The sequence below is a fragment of the Lepidochelys kempii genome, chromosome 6 (assembly GCF_965140265.1).
Source record: "Lepidochelys kempii isolate rLepKem1 chromosome 6, rLepKem1.hap2, whole genome shotgun sequence".
NCBI lineage: Eukaryota > Metazoa > Chordata > Testudines > Cheloniidae > Lepidochelys > Lepidochelys kempii.
In genome coordinates this window covers 125,977,672-125,994,525 of record NC_133261.1, presented here as the reverse complement: position 1 = coordinate 125,994,525, position 16,854 = coordinate 125,977,672, and positions in this window count along the sequence as shown.

Below are 16,854 nucleotides of genomic sequence, written 5' to 3'. Positions count from 1 at the left end.
CCCCACTTAAAAGAAACCCCATATTTAGCTCTTCTTGGGTGGTCCTCAGGGAAGGCTTAGCTATTCCTACCCCCTTATTTCAGCTTTCCCAATGCTTATACCCTATGGCATACGCCTACCTTCTTGAGTAATAGAAGGAAGGATCTTAACCCTTCCAATTCTGGGCCCATGACACTATTTTCCGCAGGGGGGATTTTAGAAGTGCCTGCTTGGAGCCAGGTAAGGCAATTCAAATAGACCCAAGTGTTTCTCTCTCTCTCTTTCCAGCGATCCCAACTGGGATATATACCATTAAACTCATACCCATTTATTGGTTTAAAAAGACTTCTTGGTCCAGCACAGCTCAGGAAAAGGAGACAGCACAAAGGAATTTTTAAGTCACAGTTGCACTCCCTCAGTCCTGGGCCAGTTGTGGCCAGGGTTGGTCCCCCCTGCCCCTGTGTAACTTCGAGGAACAAAAGCGCTGCTGTAACTCATGCCACCTCAACCCCAAGAAGTTGGTATAGCAGCTGAAAACTGCCAGGGCATAGAGAAATCTTGTGCTGCATGGACAATTTTGGTGCATTATCCCTTGCACACAGAAAAAACATTTCAGGCCCCAAACACTTTTGATCTTATCTTGCCTACACAAATGTGGTTTGTGAGTGCATGTTCCGTCATTTGTGTGTACAAAATGTTGCAAATGTGTGTCATTGCATGTTCAAAGTTAAGTTGCATAGAAATAGAGACAGACCAGAGGCAATGCATGGGGGTGGGGGGCATGTAGGGTCACATCCCCCCCCCCGATTTCTGCCTTCCATTTAGCACAGAGGTTTTCAAACTGTGGGGCACGCCTTCCCCACCCCACCGCACCAGTGTGAAAACCATCACCTGTCTCTTGCCCAGGAGCCAGCAGATCGGAAGCTGTGGGGAGCTGCCTGGTTCGCTCAAGCCCTGGTTCTCGGTGCTGTGGAAGCTAGGAAACTGGCCAGCTGCTTGGCAGCCCTTCCTGCCCTGCTGCCTGCATGGCCGGTGTTCCCCAGGCAGGGTGGGCAGCCCAGCTCTGAGCTGTGCCCCCCCCACCCCCAGCCAACGTACTCTTGCCTCTCCCCTGAAGGAGCCCAGTGCTGGCTGGTGACGTCCCCTGGAGCCGGACCCTGCCCACGGATCCTGGCTGCCATGCCATGTTTCCCGAGGTGCCCGGGTAACCCACACCTCCTGGGTGTAGTGCTCGGTCCCCTCTAGTGGCACCGTGACCACTTAGAGATTAATGAGTCTGCTACCACCTTAGCCCAGAGGCATGTGGCTGTTCGCTCATGCAGTAGAGGCATATGCGTTTAGCTCCAGAGGTCCCAGGTTCAATCCTGCCTGCTGATGACCAGGATCTGGCGGTGTTACATCTGCTTTCTGCTGCTGCTCCTCAGCCCAGAGGTGACACATGGGGCAGTCATGTGCGCCCCCCTCATCATCAAGACTTACTCATCGTCTCTGAAAGAGACCAGACAAATTCTGTTCTCACTTACACCAGTATAAATCCAGAGATGCATCAATGACACCCGTGGAACTACTCAGGTCTTACCTTGCTTTAAGCAAGAGCAGAATGCAGCCTCATGCTTTTAAAATGGGGTCCCTTACTCAGATGTCTTGAGACTGTAGCGGTATTAGCCTATGGAATTTATTGATTTACTACGAATCCTGCGCCCTGACTCTTTAACGTTAGAAACAACTTAGTTTTTAATTTCCACCACTAATTCTTAACGTTTTTCATTTTCTTTTATCTGTCTCTTATAGACTAAAGAATACATGTGAAATTTCAATGTACATAGATAGCCCAAAGATGAGTGTAAACACAAAGCTTTTCAAAGCCGTTTCAAGATCATTTATCCTGTACATGGCAAGTGACCACAAATCCACTGGTGGGTCAGGGGACTGCTTTTGATTTATCAGATGTTTAGGAGTGAATGAAGAGTAGAGATATATGATTAATCATTTGAAGCAGGGAGATGGTATTATTTTGAGTCATACTTGACAAGTTTTCTAGGAATGCTGAGCTCTAGTATAAATACATGGACTACCCAGCTGTTCAAACAGTGTGATTAATTAAACTGATTCTATGTGAAAAACAACACCAACTCTCACTCTCAAATTGCAAATCATTCCCAATATATAGGGGAATGGTCAGCAGAGCTTTATTAATTGCTGTGGAGGTGATGAATCTATGCATTCCAGAGCACATATGTGATGATGGACTAGTTTCACTGCTGCTGAAGTGCAGGAGAGATCCATGAATATTTCTTTATGGGAAATCGTCCCATGTACACATGTGGGAGAAGGAAATCCCTGTGTGAACTCGCTGAAACTGTGCGCCCCGAAATTTGCAACACTGAGCACTGCAATATTTCAAAGTTATGGCCAAAATAAAAGGGGAAATGTGTTGCCCTTTCTCAACCAGCTCTAATATTAAAACATCATTTCTTCACCCCACCCTGCAAACATATGCGACTCATCACCTGTCCCAGACACGTCCCCATGGCCCTCTCAAGATCTCTACAAAGAGTGGGCTTTGCAGCCTGGGACTTGCCCAAGATCATACAGGAGATCTGTGGCAGGGAAGGGAATTAAACCCAGGTCCCCCAAAGTCCTTGGTTGTAACCACTGGACCATCTTTTCTCACAAAGAAACCCCATTCCACTGGGCACTCTACAAACATGGAACAAGAGACAGGCCCTGCTTTGAAGAGCTTACAGCCTAAGTCAACAAGGCAGACATAGGGTGGGGGATAGGGACAGAACTTACAAAGCAGAGGGACCTGAATGATGGTTTGCAAAAGGCATATGAGTTCCACCATTGTTTTTCAGAGGCATGGGTTGCTCGTTTTCAGCTCTTTGGGAGGGGTTTTGGTAGGAGGCAATTAACTAAACAAAGGACAAAGGAAGGGAGGAAGCCATAGAAGGGAGGGAGGAAAGGGGGAAGCAGGTGTAGGGCTGAAAAGAGGGGAGGGTGGAGAGCAGGTGTAGCGATACTGTTACCTCATTCTGTACGAATCACCAAAGCCTCCAGTGGGGGTGAGGACCCAGTTTGGTGGAAGCACCTCCCCACCTGTTTATACTTAACTTTAAATACATGATCATGTCCATCCCCATTCAGCACAGTGCTAAGCAGGTGTTCACTGAAGTCAACGGGACTTAAGCACGTGCTTTGCCGAATTGTGGTCTAAATGACTCGGTGTGGGTTGTCCTCTTCTGAATTTGACCTCAAGCAGAGCCCAGCCACTCAGACAAAGGCCCAGCGAACTCCTGCCTGGAGCCGAGAGCTCGCATTTACATTGCCTCCGCGAACTTGTCTGTTTTCCTCACCCTGCTGTCAAGGAGGGGGATATTTGATATATGCCGAGGGACAGATGGGGAACACGGCAGAGTAACGCTTGCAGAAGGCAAAGTGGCTCCTCAGGTGTAAACTGTCTGATGATCGTTAAAAAAATGATGAATTTGCTTTGTGATTGCAGATGTGGAAAAACATGCTGGAAAGGGCCTGACTGGATATTTTACCACAGCCGCCAGTGTAGGGGAATGACAGCTTAACAGCAAGAGTACAACTGCCTTTCAACTAGGCCTAACCTCAGGGGGGCACCTAACAATATCAAGCAGTGACCCTGTGCTAAATGGTTTCCAATGTAACAGTTCCCTGGATACGTGCATGCGAGCCAACATTTCCAAACCAGGACTGTAAATTTTGTCTCCAAAATCCGTATTTAGGCACCTGCCTGATTTGCAGACATGTGGAGCCCCTCAGAGCTCCAGCTGAGGTCAATGGGAAGTGCTCCATGAGCTAGCTTTAGTCTCCTGTTTTTGTAAACTGGAGCCAAGATTTTCCAAATTTGCCCCATTCAAACCAAAGAGGGCCTGATTCGGATCGCTCACATGGCTTCAGTGGAGTTAATGCTGACTTATCCCACTGTGAGAAGATAACTGTGCCTCCAGATTTCAGTCTTAAACCATCTCCTGGAGATGGACTGTAACTTATTTTCACACAGCCTTAACAGCCAAGTGCCTTTGACTGGTACCCTAGCATGCCTCTCCTCTGGCTTCAAGAACATATTGCCCCATATATTGTTTTCAGCCTCTCTGAAGAAGAGCTCTGTGTAAGCTCGAAAGCTTGTCTTTCTCACCAACAGAAGTTGGTCCAATAAAAGATATCACCTCACCCACTTTATCTCTCCAATATCCTGGGACCAACACAACTACAACACACAGCTAATGATTTTCAGCCTTTGGAAGCTGCTGTTTCCCAAAAGCAGCAGAGTGATATTTAAGAAATGCTTGTACTGTTCCCTCTTGCTCTGAAAGTAGTAGGAATCCCTATAGACTAATTTATATACCTGGGGTAGAATCCTGGCCCCATTGAAATCAAAGGAAAAACTCCCCTTGGTTTCAGTGAGGCCAGGATTTCAGCTCTGGTTATAAGCAAGGCCATCTAATGGCCCTGAGAACATAGAAGCAGCTCCTCTTGGTCACCCTGAGCACCCCAATAATGGAGGATGCCATCTTTATGTCCTTCTGCGTAGGATTTGACTTCATACCATCGCTGATCTATTCCAAACAACACATTTTCTTAGCACACAGTGTTTGTCTGAAAATACACCTGGAGGGCTGCCCAATTTGGAGAATGACTTGAATTACAAAAAAAGCACAGCTGTCTTTAACAACTCTCGAAGTTCATGCAACTCGTCTGCAATTTATTGACTAGGATTAGATGCTTATTGTCTATGACACGTTAAATACCATTACATTGAAGTTTATACAAGAAAGTCCAAGTTTTCAGACTGGAATCTTAGCAATAACAGCTGGACCATTTGTTTATGTGATAGACAGGAAAGAATGACTTCTGTAATCTGTGTGTTTGGCTTCAGGATTTTCTACAACACAGAGAGAGAAAAAAATTCTCTGCTCCCCTCTTCCTATCCCCGCATCCCTAATTTCAAATGGTCAGGCAGAGCTGAACACCACCGGCTCATTTGTCCCTCGTGTTAAGACCTCTGCCAAGGTTAGCCTTGAATCCTTTCCTCGCACTCTCACACCTGACAAACTAGCACTTGAAGTAGTGTAGCCCACCTCTCTGACAATAAGGGTCCAAGTCTCCAGCTTACAGCTCTCTCCCCCAGGCTGGTCACATTCCGCATTTTGTTTCTAGCATGAAAGACTTTGTTTTAAATCATAATAGTAACCAGGCTGTAATCACATTATAGCACACATGGAGAACTTGCAAAAAGGCATGTGCTTTGGATTTGACATTCTGATTTATGGTTGTGTGCTCCAGTTACACAGCTGCAATCTCATTTTCCGACAAAGATGTTTTCTATTTTTCTATTACTTTGCTTCGCCCTATCTTTATGTAGAAGCAAATGAAAGCCACCAGGTGAAGTCGGAGCAGAAGGACAAATGTTTGTGTGTTCTTTTGAAGAGCACAATAAAGTATTTTAGGCTGTACTTTCAGAAACAGCTTCTTACGGACAAGTATAGGTGGTGTAAATGACTTGTTTCATGCCATTTGAAATTAAAGAGATTTGCAAAACTTTACTTTTAGAAATTGGATCGTCCTACAAAGTTTGCATCTCAGTCACTTGAGCTCAGATTCCTAGACAGGGAAAATCATAGCAAAATTACATTAGACATTTGGATAAACTGCCTACTACAGCTAGCTAGTATGGAGCCAAAGTCCACTACCATTACGGTAAGGGGACCCTTACTCTGTGAGTAGCCCCACTGATTTCAGTTGGAGAACTCACAAAGTAAGACTCTACTCAGTGTGAGTAAGGGTGGCTGAATCTAGCCCATCATATTTTGCTTAGTTAGGGACAGGTTCAACCACTTGTATTTGCAAGGAGAAGCCCCATTCTTTGTGCAGAATGAAGTAGGACTCCTTGCCAGTGAGGGTGGCAGCACGCGGTCCTTGATTAAAGAGATGAGCGCTTTTGCTGTAAATTGCATTTTATGTCAGAATTGGCTGCGGTGTTTGTTTTGCACGAGCCCCTATTGTTTCCAGCACAGTACAGTAAAGAAAACGTCATCAACATTCTTTATAAAGCCTTAACTATTTAAACTGTGATGAAATATCCTTGTAGGGCCAGTTTTGGTTCACCGCTGCATATGGCCCAACACTACACGTTGTCTCACATCAGGAGTAAATGATGTGCTGTAAATGTATCAGATTTGCAGGGGAAGGGTATGCCTACGGTGAAATGTTAGGGGTAGTAGAACACGACTTAGCAGACCCTGGGTTTGTTAACCTAGGGCTTGAGTGTCTATACTCATTTGCAAGCCCAGCTTAGGAACTGTTGAATTCCAGAATTTACACTGCATTATGTTGGCCCAAGTCCAGCCACCCATGTCCCAGACTTCCTAATGCCCTCCCAAAATGTGGCCACTCTAGCCTTTTGTCCATGGTGTCGTGCGGGAAAACTTGACTGTACAGAAGACAAAGAAAGTCAGCCCATAGGATTGTGGGATACTATTGGCAGACTCCCAGGGCACAAGCCCAGTGGGGCTTCATCTACACTGCAAAGCAATAGGCCTTAAACCCTAGGTCCCGGCTCAACGCAGGCTCAGATCCTCCATCCCATGGGGTCCTGAGACCCTGTGTCAGAGCCCTGGGTTAGCACAATTTGTGCATAGACAGAAGGGGGTTTAGGCTTGAGCCTGAGTTCAAACCCTGGATTTACACTGCAGTGTAGACATATCCTAAGATGTTAGTACATTGTAGTTTCTGTTATGGGTTTGGAAGATCCTAGATGGGAAATACATTTATAGCAGCTCAGTGACAATTCGCTAAGGGATTAAAAACATTTGTTCACAACTGCAAATGTTTGTGAACGTGGACTGTATGTGTTAGGCCCCAATTGAGCAATCAGATCCATGCACATGAGCTCTTAATTTCAATGGGACTTTGATCATCAACTCTTTGGGCCAGGACCAAGTGTTGCATGTTGATTTCAGTGTGTGCCAGCGAGTGGTAAGCATTTTTGAAAATCAGGTCACTTAGGTGCCTCAAATTTCATTTCCTGAGGTTGGCCAGATTTTGACAGTACTCAGCACCTAAATGAAGTGCCCACATTTTCAAAAATGCTCAGCTCCCAGCAGTTCCTGCTACACTCAACGGGAAATCCTGGGAGCTGAGCCCTCCTGAAAAATCTAGCCTCAATCAAATCTGGCCATTCCACTTTAGGCGCCATTTTTAATTCATTTTCCTGGATTATGGCCAGTATGATTTTGGCCTTGTAAATACAGGTTAGGCTTTTCAAAGAGGCCTAACAGAGTTGGGGAGGGCACCTGTAATAGAATTTTTGACATTCACTGCCACAAGCACTAAGCGTTATGATTGTCATCCACTTTGACTGTACGTAAGAAACTCTCCCTTCAGAGGTTAGAATACAACTAGGAAGGTGACAGCAACTCCAGTAATGGCATATACGTTACACAAACTAAACTAATAGGCTGGAACAGCCACAACGGACACATCTAGCTCCTAGACTGAACTGCTCCCTCTATCTGGGCAGATTCCTAAGGTTACAGTCTGAGTGAGTCAAAAATGGGGGAGGGGAATATTTCAGTAGAAAAAATTGACTTTTTACCAAAAGGTCCAAAAAAAAAAAAAAGGGTGCCAAAAAATTCCATTTTTCATTAAAAAATTTGAGGAAAACAGACTTTCCATGAAAAAGTTTGTTTCACTGAAACCCCAATTTTCCGCCCAAAAAAATTGATGGAGATTTTTGAACCATCCAAAGTTACGGTATTAGCACTGAGGCTATCAGTCCTAAATATCTCCTCTGGGGACATGCTTTCAGAGGATCCCTTATTGGCTGTTTACTCAGGAGAGAACTAGTCCCTTAGCAAAGCAGACTATAGAGCATTTGAAAACTGGTCAAATGGTAGCAAGACCATTGTCAGAATTTAAGACAAGCAAGAGAATCTTGCCCATATGCTCAGGGTTTAGCTGATCGCCATATTTGGGGTCAGGAAGGAATTTTCCTTCAGGGCAGATTGGAAGAGGCCCTGGAGGTTTTACACCTTCCTCTGTAGCATGGGGCATGGGTCACTTGCTGGAGGATTCTCTGCTCCTTAAGTCTTTAAACTACGATTTGAGGACTTCAATAGTTCAGACATAGGTGAGAGGTTTTTCGCAGGAGTGGGTGGGTGAGATTCTGTGGCCTGCGTTGTGTAGGAGGTCAGACTAGATGATCATAATGGTCCCTTCTGACCTTAATATCTATGAATCTAAAATTGCACCACTCATGGGCAACCCTGGGTGTGTTGCAAAGAGTGCCAGTCTCCATTATACTGGAGAGCACTGAGCACTTAGTATATTGGGGCATGTGGGAGAGGAGTCGTAACGTACTTTCTTTCTGCAGTCCACCTGTACTGTCATCCTCCTCCGACTCATCAGAACAGCTGGTCAAAAGTTTTTCAGGGGAACAGTTTTCCATTGAATGCACTTTCATCAAAAGCCAAATTCTGTGGGAATGTGGCAACTCTGATGACATTTTTTGATGGAAAATGATTCCTTTCTATAGTGTTTTGATTTTATTTTGGCTTTTATATTATATTAAAATATTAATTTGATTATATTATATTTTATATATTAACTAGTATGCATATAATATATGCACAATAGGTTGTATTAAATTATAATAAAAAAGTTGAAACTAAAAGAAACCTTTTGAGCATCCCAAATCAATTGGGGGTGAGATTTTTGTTTCATGAGAAATGTTAGCTTTTTGTTCCGAATCAGAAACAATTCCCCCCTCCGCCCCCCAAATGTCAGAATTTCCCATGGAATAGAAATTCCGGTTCCCAATCAGCTCTGTTCACATGCTCATTGTTTTGCACTCCAGGACTGTGGTCACCTTTACAAACTTTTCAGTTGCAAGAGGTAATTAAATAAGTTACCTCTGCTCCTCTAGTGTTCCTTTTACAAGTAATTGGGAAGGGCAGGTCTTCACTACCCACCAGATCGGCGGGTACTCCAGTTCACGAGAGGCAGAAAAGGAGTCAACGGGGGAGCGGTAGCTGTCAATTTGCCGCCGTCCTCACGGCCAGGTAAGTCTACCTAAGATACACCAACTTCAGCTATGCTATTTGCATAGCTGAAGTTGTGTATCTTAGGTCGACCCCTGCCCCCAAGTGTAAACCAGGGCTATGACTATCACAGCATCATTATCCAACAGAGAGGAAAGATGATCCTATGGCTAGGGCACTAGGGAGTTAGGAGTTTATTATTAGTTATTTCTCTTATGGTGGAACCTAGACACCCTGATCCAGGAGCAAGGGCCCATTGTGCCTGGTGCTGTACATATATACATCCGGGATCAAGTCCCAGCTCTGCCACAGATTTCCTTCATGATCTTGGGCAAGTCATGTAATCTGTCAGTGCCTCAGTTCCCATCTATAAACTGTCCTGTCTATGCAGACTGTAAGCCCTTTGGGGCTGGGTATGATTCTCACTGTGTGTCTGAACAGTGCCCAGCACAACTGGGGCCTGATGGAGGTTGGGGCCTCTAGGTGCTACTGAAATGCAACTAAGCAATAATGGCAAAGACAAAAATTGGAAGCCTTTTCAGAGAAACCCCTGCATATTGTTTTTGTGAGTGCTAGACCTTGGCTGTCCCCTGTGATGTTGCACTCCACAGTATTTTATGGAAATATGTTTGTGAGTATAAATATGATGTAACTGGAATATGCTTCATGCAAAAGGTCTCTTATAAGGTCTTCTTACAAAGCTTATGATCTCTGAGCATGTTCATTTGTTCACGGACCATTTGTTTGCATGTGTTATTTCTATGACCGGAGTTAGAGGAATTAGCTATAAACTTGTATCACTGATATAAACATGTTAAGTGGAAGCCATTAAGGGTGTTTCAGAATCAGTGACCTGTGAATGGGTTTGTTTAGCTGTCAGCCTGCCCGGGTACCTGTCTTGCCAGCTCCTAGGTAATGAAGAAGGTCTTATAGTGACATGAGATCATGTCACTTGAACTGGAATCCATCTTAAACCTGGTGCTTTTTCATTGAGAAGGAGGGGTGGGAACCCAGAGAGAGACAAAGGATTCCCGCCTTGTGCCAAAGATATAAAAGGGGGTGGAACAGAACAAAGAGGGCTGCCAGTCATGAGAAATCCCCATCTTACAGCCTGAGCTGGAACTAACAAGGTTTGTACCAGGGGAAAGGATTGGGCCCACACTAGGAAGGAGTCTAGTCTATGAAAGAAGCTTATTGGAACATCTCTGAGGGTGAGATTTACCTGTATTCAGTTTCTTAATGTATTAGGCTTAGACTTGCGTGTTTTGTTTTATTTTGCTTGGTAACTTTCTTTGTTCTGTCTGTTATTACTTGAAACCACTTAAATCCTACTTTTTATACTTAATAAACTCACTTTTGTTTATTAATTATCCCAGAGTAAGTGATTAATACCTGAGAGAGCAAACAGCTGTGCATATTTCTCTATCAGTGTTATAGAGGGTGGACAATTTATGAGTTTACCCTGTATAAGCTTTATATAGAGTAAAACTGATTTATTTGGGGTTTGGATCCCATTGGGAGCTACGTGTCTGGGTGCTGGAGACAAGAGTACTTGCTGAGCTGTTTTCAGTTTAGTTTGCAGCTTTGGGAGTGTGGTTCAGACCCTGGGTCTGTGTTGCAGTAGGCTAGCATGTCTGGCTCAACAAGGCAGGGTTCTGGAGGCCCAAACTGGTAGAGAAAATGGGCTCAGAGGTAAATTCAGCACATCAGGTGACAGTCCCAAGGGGGTCTCTGTGACTGAACCTGTCACACCCCCAAGTTGTTATATATAATTATTTGTATTATAGGAATTCATGGAGGCCCTAACACAGCTCGGGGCCCATTGTGCTAGCCCCTGGACATGTAGATAGTAAGATACAGTCCCTGCCCCAAAGGGCTTATAAACTAAATAGACAAGCCAGAGAAGGTGGGCGGGGGGGACGGGACGGGACATGGAGACACAGAGAGGGGAAGGAATTTGTCCAGAATCACACATGAAATCAGTGCCATAGCCAGGAATAGCACCAGGTCTCCTGAGTTCCAGTCCAGTGCTCCAGTCATAGATTCATAGATATTTAGGTCAGAAGGGACCATTATGATCATCTAGTCTGACCTCCTGCATAACGCAGGCCACAGAATTTCACCCACCACTCCTACAAAAAAAAAAAAAAACCTCACACTTATATCTGTGCTATTGAAGTCCTCAAATAGTAGTTTAAAGACTTCAGGGGGAGCAGAGAATCCTCCAGCAAGTGACCTGTGCCCCATGCTACAGAGGAAGGCGAAAAACTTCCAGGGCCTCTTCCAATGTGCCCTGGAGGAAAATTCCTTCCCGACCCCAAATATGGCGATCAGCTAAACCCTGAGCATATGGGCAAGATTCATCAGCCAGATACTACAGAAAATTGTTTCCTGGGTAACTCGGATCTCACCCCATCTAATAGCCCATCACAGGCCATTGGGCCTATTTATGAATATTTAATTATCAAAACCATGTTATCCCATCATACCATCTCCTCCATAAACTTATCGAGTTTAATCTTAAAGCCACATAGATCTTTTGCCCCCACTGCTTCCCTTGGAAGGCTATTCCAAAACTTCACTCCTCTGATGGTTAAAAACCTTCGTCTAATTTCTAGTCTAAATTTCCTAGTGGCCAGTTTATATCCATTTGTTCTTGTGTCCACATTGGTACTGAGCTTAAATAATTCCTCTCCCTCTCTGGTATTTATCCCTCTGATATATTTATAGAGAGCAATCATATCTCCCCTCAACCTTCTTTTAGTTAGGCTAAACAAGCCAAGCTCCCTGAGTCTCCTTTCATAAGACAAGTTTTCCATTCCTCAGATCATCCTAGTAGCCCTTCTCTGTACCTGTTCCAGTTTGAATTCATCCTTCTTAAACATGGGAGACCAGAACTGCACACAGTATTCCAAGTGAGGTCTCACCAGTGCCTTGTATAACGGTACTAAAACCTCCTTATCCCTACTAGAAATACCTCTCCTGATGCATCCCAAGACCGCATTAGCTTTTTTCACAGCCATATCACATTGGCGGCTGATAGTAATCCTATGATCAACCAATACTCCAAGGTCCTTTTCCTCCTCTGTTACTTCTAATTGATGCGTCCCTAGCTTATAACTAAAATTCTTGTTATTAATCCCTAAATGCATGACCTTACACTTCTCACTATTAAATTTCATCCTATTACTATTACTCCAGTTTACAAGGTCATCCAGATCCTCCTGTAGGGTATCCCTGTCCTTCTCTAAATTGGCAATACCTCCCAGCTTTGTATCATCCGCAAACTTTATTAGCACACTCCCACTTTTTGTGCCAAGGTCAGTAATAAAAAGATTAAATAAGATTGGTCCCAAAACCGATCCTTGAGGAACTCCACTGGTAACCTCCCTCCAGCCTGACAGTTCACCTTTCAGTAGGACCCGTTGTAGTCTCCCCTTTAACCAATTCCTTATCCACCTTTCAATTTTCTTATTGATCCCCATCTTATCCAATTTAACTAATAATTCCCCATGTGGCACGGTATCAAATGCCTTACTAAAATCCAGGTAAATTAGATCCACTGCGTTTCCTTTGTCTAAAAAATCTGTTACTTTCTCAAAGAAGGAGATCAGGTTGGTTTGGCACAATCTACCTTTTGTAAAACCATGTTGTATTTTGTCCCATTTACCATTGACTTCAATGTCCTTAACTACCTTCTCCTTCAAAATTTTTTCCAAGACCTTGCATACTACAGATGTCAAACTAACAGGCCTATTATTACCCGGATCACTTTTTTTCCCCTTTCTTAAAAATAGGAACTATGTTAGCAATTCTCCAATCGTACGGTACAACCCCTGAGTTTACAGATTCATTAAAAATTTTTGCTAATGGGCTTGCAATTTCATGTGCCAATTCCTTTAATATTCTTGGATGAAGATTATCTGGGCCCCCCGATTTAGTCCCATTAAGCTGTTTGAGTTTCGCTTCTACCTCAAATATGGTGATGTCTACCTCCATATCCTCATTCCTATTTGTCATGCTACCATTATCCCTAAGATCCTCTTTAGTCTTATTAAAGACTGAGGCAAAGTATTTGTTTAGATATTTGGCCATGTCTAGATTATCCTTGACCTCCACTCCATCCTCAGTGTTCAGCGGTCCCACTTCTTCTTTCTTTGCTTTCTTCTTATTTATATGACTATAGAACCTTTCACTATTGGTTTTAATTCCCTTTGCAAGGTCCAACTCTACTTGACTTTTAGCCTGTGTCACTTTATCCCTACATGTTCTGACCTCAATAAGGTAGCTTTCCTTGCTGATTCCTCCCTTCTTCCACTCCCTGTATGCTTTCTGCTTTTTCTTAATCACCTCTCTGAGATGCTTGCTCATCCAGCTTGGTCTACAACTCCTGCCTATGATTTTTTTCCCCTTACTTGGGATGCAGGCTTCCAATAGCTTCTGTAGCTTTGATTTAAAATAATCCCAGGCCTCCTCTACCTTTAGATCCATAAATTTTTCAGTCCAATCCACTTCCCTAACTAATTTCCTTAATTTTTGAAAGTCAGCCCTTTTGAAATCAAAAACCCTAGCTGCAGATTTATTTTTATTAATCCTTCCGTTCAGTTTGAACTGAATTAGCTCATGATCACTTGAACCAAGATTATCCCCTACAACCATTTCTTCTATGAGGTCCTCGCTATTCACCCAAAACCAAATCTAAAATGGCATCCCCTCTAGTCGGTTCAGCAACTACTTGCTGAAGGAATCCATCAGCTATCGCATCTAGGAAAATCTGAGCCCTATTATTATTACTAGCACTCGTCCTCCAGTCTATATCTGGGAAGTTAAAGTCTCCCATGATCACACAGTTTCCATTAGTATTTACTTTATTAAAAACATTAACAAGGGCTCTATCCATATCCAAATTAGATCCCGGCGGTCTATAGCACGCCCCGAACACGATCCCAGGGGAGGCTCTAATAGTTTTCTTCCTCAATTTAATTTTTGCCCAGACGGACTCAGTCATATCCATTTCATCGCTTCTTATTTCTTTACATTCTACCTCATCATTGATAGACAACGCTACTCCACCACCTTTACCTTTATTTCGGTCTTTCCTAAACAGCACAGACCCTTCAATACCCGAAGTCCTGTCATGACGACTATTCCACCCTGTTTCCGTTCTCCCTAGAATATCCGGTTTCACTTCCTGCACCAGTAGCTCTAGTGCCTCCATTTTGTTACCCAGGCTCCTCGCACTGGGGTACAAACATCTTCATTTTTGCTGTTTGGCCTCGCTCACATTCTGTACCCTACTAGGCACGGCCATTCTACAGCCCGTAGAACCTATTAGACTGGTATCCACACTGCCCTTCCTCCTACCCACGGCTGCATCCTTTCTTACTTCGTTTTCTTTCCTCTCAAGGCTAAAATCTGGCGTGGAGATTACCGGGACATCTTCCAACCATCTCCCCCAGATTCCTAGTTTAAAGCTCTCTTAATCAGTTGTGCCAGCCTCCATCCTAGAAGTCTATTTCCTTCCCTACTCAGATGAAGTCCATCCCGAGAGAACTGTCCTCTGTCCATGAATGCCTCCCAGTGGCCATACATCCCAAAGCCCTCCTTATAGCACCACTGCCTGAGCCATCTGTTGATAGTCATAATCTTGTCACACCTTTGTTGCCCTTCTCTAGGAACAGGCAGAATCCCACTAAAGATCTCCTGAACCTCAATTTCCTTAAGCGTCTTTCCCAGCCTAGCATAGTCTCCCTTAATACTTTCCAGTGAGAATCTAGCCATATCATTTGTTCCCACATGAAGGATAATTAGGGGATTCTTTCCTGCTCCCTTTAGAATCCTTTTCAACCTCAGGTCTACATCCCGTATCTTAGCACCTGACAGACAGCACACCCTCCTATTCTCCGGATCAGCTCTCCTTACAGGCCTATCTATTCTTCTCAGTAAAGAGTCCCCAATCACATAGACCTGCCTTTTCCTAGTGACGGTGCTATTCTCCAGTCTATCCCCTGTTCCATCTGGCTGCAAGTTCTGTCCATTCCTATTCTCCCTTGTAATCCTCTTTAACCCATCCTGTATCCTCCTGGGGCTCATATTTCGTGTAATCTCCATTAACTCTTCCCCTTTTCCTATAGGACTAGCCGCTCTTCTCTTCTTCCTTGCCCTTCCACCTTCAGTGACTACCTGCTGAGCCCCTTCTTCATTTTCCAACTCTGCATACCTATTCTTAAGCTCTATTTCTCCTTCACTAGCCCATCTTTTCCTCTGCCTGGTTCTTTTAGTCACATGACCACTGACCACTTTCCTCACCCAGTCTCCCCTCAGAATTCCCCAGTCCTGCTTCCATCTGCAAGTCTGAGCTTTTCCCTTCAGATACCTCATGTCTTCGCTCCATAATCTGCTCAAACCCCTTCCTAAACTCTACCAGACTTTCCACCTGCATCTCCAAACCTCGGATCTTTTCCTCCATCAGCTCTATCAGACGGCACTTCATACAGACAAAACTCTTACCAGGTGCCCCCTCCAGGATCATGTACATACCGCAGCTTCCACATCCAGTCATCTTCATTGTGTCTTCCGCTACACGGGTCACTCCCACTGCTACCTCTGTATCTGTCATAGCCTTCCCACCTAAATCCTGTTAATCTGAGTGTAAGCAGTGTCAGTATAAGCTCCACCCTGACATCTGGTGGTGAGGTGTGGCAAGTTGTGGAAAAGAACTTCAGGGGCCGATCTCATTTGCATAGGCACACCCACCACGCCTAGAATGAGACCATAGCTGCCCAAATGGTCACTTTGGCTGCTGTGGGATCCACAGTGTCTCTGTTATTGGGGCAGGAAGAATAAATTGTTATTACCCTGATTATGGGAACTGTGCTTGGAACTGTACGTGGCCTTTTGTTATGATGGAGGGATTCACCATCAACTGAAGTAGCACTCGCTAGGCAAGGGTCATGGGTTCCAAAACTGTGTGAAGGGAGAGAGGCTGGGGACAAGTATTAATACTTGGTGGCATGGGCCCCTTGGTGAGGGCCTTACATGCTGATTGCACTTCCTCCTCTCTCCACTGTGGAATATCAGAGCTAATTTTGATTTCATTAGAAGTCTAGTTATAGGCTGCTGAGCTCACTTTGGGCTGACAGTGCACCAGCACTGGGGCTCCCCTACTATAAGCTGAATTCACCTAAGAGCTGAAATCACTGAGTGTTGTGTTAAGTAGTGGGGGAGCCTGAAGATATATTGTGGAGCAGTTTGCGGGACGGCTGGTGAAGCAGTTCGACGCGGAGCAGTGTGTGGATGGCAGGAGCTGCTTGTGGGCCGTGGAGCTGAGTGAAGGAGTTCGTGGGGCGGCTGGCGGAGCGCAGCTAAGCGAAGGAGTTCGTGGGGCGGCTGGCGGAGCGGAGCGCAGCTGAGCGAAGGAGTTTGTGGGGCGGCTGGCGGAGCGGAGCGCAGCTGAGCGAAGGAGTTTGTGGGGCGGCTGGCGGAGCGGAGCGCAGCTGAGCGAAGGAGTTTGTGGGGCGGCTGGCGGAGCGGAGCGCCGCTATGGAGCTATGGGGCGGTCAGCTTCAGATCACGTAAGGTGCCTCTTACCCCCGTCCCATTTCCACCCAGGTTGGGAGGTAAAGCTCCGCAGATAAACTTTCGAACTCTGGGGCTGCCCTGACCAGGGACAGCGACTTTTGGGGCATTGGACTTTTGGGACTTTGGGTGAATTGGGGTTGCTGGACTCAAGAACCAAAGGGAAAGGGCATGCCCCAATTTGCTTGGGGTGGGTTTTTTTGCTCATGGGTTGTGTTATGAATCC